This window comes from Polypterus senegalus, chromosome 1 (genome assembly GCF_016835505.1).
Source record: "Polypterus senegalus isolate Bchr_013 chromosome 1, ASM1683550v1, whole genome shotgun sequence".
In the NCBI taxonomy this organism is placed as follows: Eukaryota; Metazoa; Chordata; class Cladistia; order Polypteriformes; family Polypteridae; genus Polypterus; species Polypterus senegalus.
In genome coordinates, this window is record NC_053154.1 from 301410266 (window position 1) to 301416890 (window position 6625).

Consider the following 6625-nt stretch of genomic DNA (forward strand, 5'->3'; position numbering starts at 1 on the left):
GTTTAATGTAATGATCAGAAAACTAGATTTTATATAGGACTGCTGGTTCAATTCACATTAATAATTCTAAAGTAACAAAATAAATATATCATCAATAAATGAAATCATAAGCCATTTGGATGTCTATTTGTCTGTTTTTTTTTTTTTTTTGTCTGTTTGTTTGTTCGCTAATTACACAAAAATGGCCAATCCACCGGTCTAACCTAAAATATACACTATAAGTCATATTGGAGAGAAGGGTTATAATGTGAGGTCAGCAACCTGAAAACAAACTCCAGCGTGGGGACTACAATTCCCATCAGGCAGCAGGAGTGCACAACAGTTGAAGGAGAAAGTTACCATTGGCACACACAAAGTTTTGCTGTGGCCAAAGCATGATTTCATTAAAGACTACAGGTACGTACAGCATTTTGTTCTCAATTGATCTGGAGAACAGTTTCATTGCCTTGCTGGATTACTGCTTTTGTCTAAAAGTCATCATTTTGTTTCATTGGAGGTTGTTTTCAGCTAAGTCAAATTTCCAAAGGACAGTTTTTCCTTTTTTATATATACTAGTAATGCCAAGTGCTGGTCAATTATAGCCTAGATTTGTATTTTTAAGCACTTTCTCATACTATACATGGAAAGTCTTTCTAGCCATACCAGCACATCTTAGGGATGCAGGGTACTTGGAAAACAATGTCAGCATACTAGACCCTGTTAACAAACAGATAAAGAATGTTCAGACTCTACAGGCCACGATTTAAACCCAGGTGTTGAGAGATGTGAGGCAGCAGTGCTTACTGCCAGATCCATTACACTGTGGATATATTTGTAATTACAGAAAAATATTGAGAATTATTAGACATGAAGATAAGTCAAAGGTACAAAAAAAAATGTGGAAGCAAGAATGGGCTTTGGACATCACTTGCTAGTTAAATGCTTCTTTTTTTATAACAAGATCAATCTGACTTTATAAACGTTGATGGAATTTTCTAATATGTCCTCAAAGCAATTCAGTCTTTTCTGATTTGCAATGTGGACATTTACACATTTCAAAACTTTGCACCTCTACATAATTAAATGCATATTATTAAATAAAAGCCACACTGAGCTACATGGTAGCACAACAACCAGTGTCTCTGCCTTGCTACTCCAGCAGCCTGGGTTCAAATGCTATCCTGGTTGATCTGTTTGTGACTCCAGATGCCCTTTCTTCATAGACACCATTTTCTTCTCACAAAATAAAGATGTAGTTGTTAATTATATTAACTGGCGACTTAAACCCAGTCCAATACAATGACTGTTGCAATATAGTAGACAACTTCCCACCTTCTCAATGCTGAACCCCTCCAACACACCCACCCTTGTAATGGAAACATTTGACTTAGCATGGACAATGAATGGACTTTCATCATGTATGACACAAGTCAAATGCATATAGTGCTCTTGTTCTTATTCCTGGTCCCGCTATGTTAATTTCACACCAGGTTAGTCATTTGAAGTCTCTTCTTACTGTTCACAGATATGCCATTGAATTGGGGGACTGGTTCCTGCTCTCATTCTGTAATTTCTTCATTTTCTTCTTTTTCAATTTTATTAGGTAATTAATTAAGTTTTGCACCCAAATAGGTGTCTCCAAATTGGTATTTTATATTTCACCCATCCATTCTCATATAATATTCAATCAGCTGTTTTAGGATATGCACTTCTCTGCTGCTGGTTTTCTTACATTGTATATTTTATCATATTATTATCATATAATAAAACATTTCAAATGTCACCTTGCCTAAATGCACAATCATCAGTACAACGTTATGAAAGTCAATTCATATAAGATAGATTTAGGGCACCTAAAAAAGGGTGTCAGAATCAGCGCAAAAAATACCCATAAGGCACAGCAGTGAGTCAGCATAGGTCATGTGTGTATGTGGGTTTCAGTTTTCAGTTTATTTTTGTGTTGCGCTCTTTACTGTGTGCAGGCTCAGAGCACTCTAAGTTAACAGGTAAATGCAATTACAAACTTTACAAAATACTAATTACATAATGAATATGCATAAAAAAAATCAGATTTGTAAAAAAACAGTTCTAAACTGATTAACATAAATTGGACCTAACAGTATGTGCCCATTAACGTTATTACAAGATGGGGCCCTGCCACCGGCCTGGTGGCTAAATACATGGTGATGTCGATTTGGATTAAGTGGGTTATTTAGAAAGGAGAGCTTGCATTCAAATTTACTAGAATGACAATTACAGAGAAGTTATCTTGGCATATGGAGAGCCGAATGAGCCTGCTTAAAGAAATGAAAGTAAACTAACAGCATAGCTTGGCTTCTAATTAGAACATGTGGCTTAGTGGTTAACACCTTTACCTTTAAACAACAACCCTGAAGATACAGATATTTCCTGTGAAATCAAAGCAAATCACTTAACCTGCAAATGGTACAGCTTTTGAAAGAGTTACAGATTTACTGCAATATTACATAGCAGTCACTTCTGATTGATAGGATAAGAAAACAGCAGACATTGTAAATCCTCATAAGCAGTATTAAGATCACTGTTTTAGTCCCTTTCTGTGGTGAATGTCTTCTGTGGAGAGCCACAATTCAACTCCTTCACTATCTTTCATACAACTGGCTGACTAGCAGCTGAAGTAACATTCTCTTGAAAGTCATGATTTATAGTCTAACATCTTAGTCCCTAGGCAGAGCTCAAAAACTCAACAAACTGACATATATAAATATACTGTATGTCAGAAGAAGTCCACAAAGGGAGAAAATAAATCACAGATCATAAAATAGTCTTTTATTCCCAATGATTTCAACACCTACCAGGTATCATCATCAGAGGAAAATGATTAGACATACAGGAATCAAAGACAATATAAAGCAAATGAGGAAGCAGGGGGTAGATTTTAGTAAGGAGGGGTTCAGAGGGTATTTATTATTATTTAGATGTTCTTCTCTTTAAGACTGCATATGCTGGGTTCATGTCCATGCATCTGTTAATGGTGTTTTCATTTGATAGCCACGATTCAGTCAGCTCTATGGCACTCTTAGTATTAGCCTTGAATTTTACTTGCACAGTATCCCAGTTACACGTGTGTCCAGTTGAATTGGCATGTACATATATCAGAGACTGTAAGTCTTTCCTTCTGAGAGCATTGCAATGTTCTTGTATGCGTGTGGCAAGTGTTTTAGACGTTTGTCCCACGTATGAAGCTGGGCATGCACTGCATGGTATACTACATATATTCTGCTATTTGTGTTTCTTTTGCAGTTATCTTGCTTTTGGCATTAAAAAGAACTATCCAAAGAGTGTTTCCCGGTTTATGAGATACTTCAGTGCCTCATCTGGAGAGGATGAGTGCTGTGATTTCGGATATGTCACAACGATAAGGAAGACTGAACCAAGTAGAATAAGATATCGGGTTGGTGCCAATTGTTTGCTGAGGTCTGGGGTGTCTCCTATGTAAGCATTGTTTGATAAATATTAATTAGACACAACATTGAAACCATCTGCCTAATAATGTGTAGGGCCTTCTTGTGCTGCCAAAACAGCACTGACCCATTGAGGCATGGACTCCACAAAACCTCAGAAGGTATCCTGTGGTATCTGGTGCCAAGATGATAGCAGCAGATCCTTTAAATCCTTTAGGTTGGAGGCCAAGTTAACACCTTGAACTCTTTGTCGAGTTCCTCAAAGATTCCTGAACAATTTTTGCAGTGTGGAAAGGTGTATTATCCTGCTAAGAGAGGCCACTGCCATCAGAAAATACGATCACCATGAATGGGTGTATGTTGTCTACAGTAATCTTCAGGTAGGTGGTATGTGTCAAAGAAAAATCCACATGAATGCCAGGAACCAAGATTTCCCAGAAGAACATTGCCCAGAGCATCACATTGCCTCTGCTGGATTGCCTTCTTCCCATAGTGTATTCAACTACCATCTCTTCCCTAGGTCAACAATGTGCATATGCCGTGCCGTCCACATGATCTAAAAGAAAATGTGATTTGTCAGACCAGACCATGTTCTTCCATCACTTCATGGTCCAGTTCAGATGCTCACATGCCCATTGTAGGTGCTTGTGGTGCTGGACAAGGAACAGTGTGGTCACTCTGACCAGTCTTCAGCAAGCTGAGATGCACTCTGTGTTCAGACATCTTTCTTTCATGGCCAGCATTAAGTGTTTTATCATTTTGGGCTACAGTAGGTCTTCTGTGGGATTGAACCGGAGGGGCTCACCTTTGCTACCCTCATGCATCAATGAGCCTTGGGTGTCCATGACTCTGTCACCAGTTCACCTATTACCCATCCTTGGACCACTTTTGGTAGATACTAACTACTGCATACTGGGAGCACCACACAACACCTGCCGTTTTAGAGATGTTCTGACCCAGTCATCTAGCCAAGACAATCTGGCCGTTGTCAAAGTCGATCAAATTCCATTGGTGGTTACATTTGTTCTGTTTTTTCAATTGGAGCACAAGCAGGTGAAGTGACTTGCTCATGGTTACATAGTAGTGGGATTTGAATCCGCAACCTTAGGATTTGAAGTTATTATTCATTTTATTTAATTATAATGATTTCATTTTTTTCAATCTACTGTTGCAGAATCTTCCACCCTTGATTGGTGGTGTCTCCATAGTTTGACACTTCAAGTAATTCATATCAACAGCTGTTAGTTCTACACAAGATACATTTGATTGACTAAGTTGCACTGTTATGTGGGGCCTTAAGCCAAGCTGCCTGCCTCAAAACAAGATAAACATCAAAGCAGCATATTAAAGCAATCTTTAGTGGTGCTTCTATAGAAATTAAAAGACTAAGGTTAATTTTCTTTCCAAGCCAAGCCACTTTCTGCATGTTCTCCTTTTGTTCGCGTGAGTGCTCAAATTTACCACCACATCCTAAAGACATGTGTTATAAATTGGTGGCTATAAATGTCTCACTGCGAGAGGTTATATGTGTAAATGTGGTGGGCTGTTAGTCCATTCAGTGCTGGCTTGTGCTGTACGTTTAGTACTGGTAGGGCACTTTGTAACCCTGGGGTTTAAAAAATGAATTTGATATTTTTTTCTACATTTATACAACAGGATTGCATGGTGGCTGAGTTGTTGGAGGGGGTTCCCTTATAGCCCCTGCAGACTACATACAACACTGCCTTTGTGCAATTCGTAATGCTCTCACTGTGGCAGTGTTTACTTTGTTTTCCTCCCATATCCTAAAATGTGAAAGGTCGGGATGATTTTTAAATATTGACTTTGATACACTATAAATAATTGTCCCCTGTAATGAACTGGAGAACCATCTGACATTCCTTTGCAGGCTCAATCTATATATGAACTCGAAGAAATTTAAAGATTTGGTGCTTACATCTATTTAGCATCTTTCTGTAGTGACCGCTAGTTCAAGACGTTTCATGGCATAGCACCTTTATTTTCATATTTCATAATATGAGCACCGGCAGATAAAGCGATAGGCTGAGTTACTCAAGCAGTCGGTCTGGTGCTTTGGTGTCTGGGAGCTTAGCGACAAGGCACCTGATATCATCTGAAAATGTGGACACGGGCGAGGGGTGTTCATGTATAGAGAACTATAATTTGCCTTAATTATAAAGATGGAATTGCTATATTAAAAAAAAAAAAAAAAGTGACCATTCTTTATTTTGGGGGTCACCATTTTCTAAACGCTCCACCGAAAGGCAATTTACAAATCAATCAAACGAGCAAACACTAAAACAAAATAACCGCTTTTTGAGATTGAGGTTGCGTCCTTGTTTAACAGAATGGCCCAAACGAAACACACTTACAGGTGGTAAAACGTTTGTCTCGACACAAGCGCGTCCCCTCATCTAGAGTGCATTTTGTGACTTGAGCTTTCGTTCACTTTATAAAATTTAGTAATAACTATAAAGGCAAACAAATAAATAACTAAAACTATACAAATGATAATACGATACTAAAGAATGACCAATTAAACATTTGCAATAGTATAAAAACTTTAAAGTTAACGAAAAAACGTTACACATACTTAACAAATTTCAACCCCCTTAATGCACGGTTCCCTTAAATTGCAACTCTAAGCTGGCCGTGCGGGTGTGGGTGGATGGTCCTCGCCACGGACCGGGTCCCCGTACAGGGCTGGTTCCTGCCTACTTCCAGACACCACTAGGATATGCTCCGTCACCCCGCAATAAAATATCACGTCAGACAAAAGCCATAACTTAATGCATGCATCAAGAAGTTATCGGTCAACGTTTTAGCAGAAAGAAACAGCACACCTTGCACTTTCGCTTATTTTTGTCAGAGTAAACGTGCAAAGAGCGGCTTACCAGTTCAAGTCTCCGCGCTGCACTGCGCTGCGCTCTCCGTGCGTCTCTCCCGAGCTGGCGTCCGGCGGCGTGCTGTGCAGAAGCGCACTTCTCAGCGCTAGTACATTCCCACTCTTCAGGCGTGTGATGTCAGAATGAAATGTGACTCCCTCCTACCGTCCATTCTCTGCCCCTTGCTACCCCCCATTGTTTGTTTTTTTTTTTTCTTCTATCAATTCGGAGACTGACTCCATCCGTCATGTGGAAGGCTCATCTCAGCATATTTGGGCTTTATAAGTATTCTATTTCTTTAGAGACTATGTGACCTAT

General features: G+C 39.1%; 1 protein-coding gene across 1 annotated transcript in view; it reads right to left on the reverse strand.

Annotated features, from left to right (window-relative positions):
• The window catches only part of LOC120514553 (kazal-type serine protease inhibitor domain-containing protein 1-like), a 117455-nt gene extending 111035 nt beyond the window's left edge, over positions 1-6420 (reverse strand). Inside the window, exon 1 of the mRNA XM_039734989.1 lies at positions 6317-6420. The gene's annotated coding sequence lies outside the window, so the exon portion shown is untranslated. The remainder of the gene's footprint in view (positions 1-6316) is intronic.
• Positions 6421-6625: the final 205 nt, after the last annotated feature.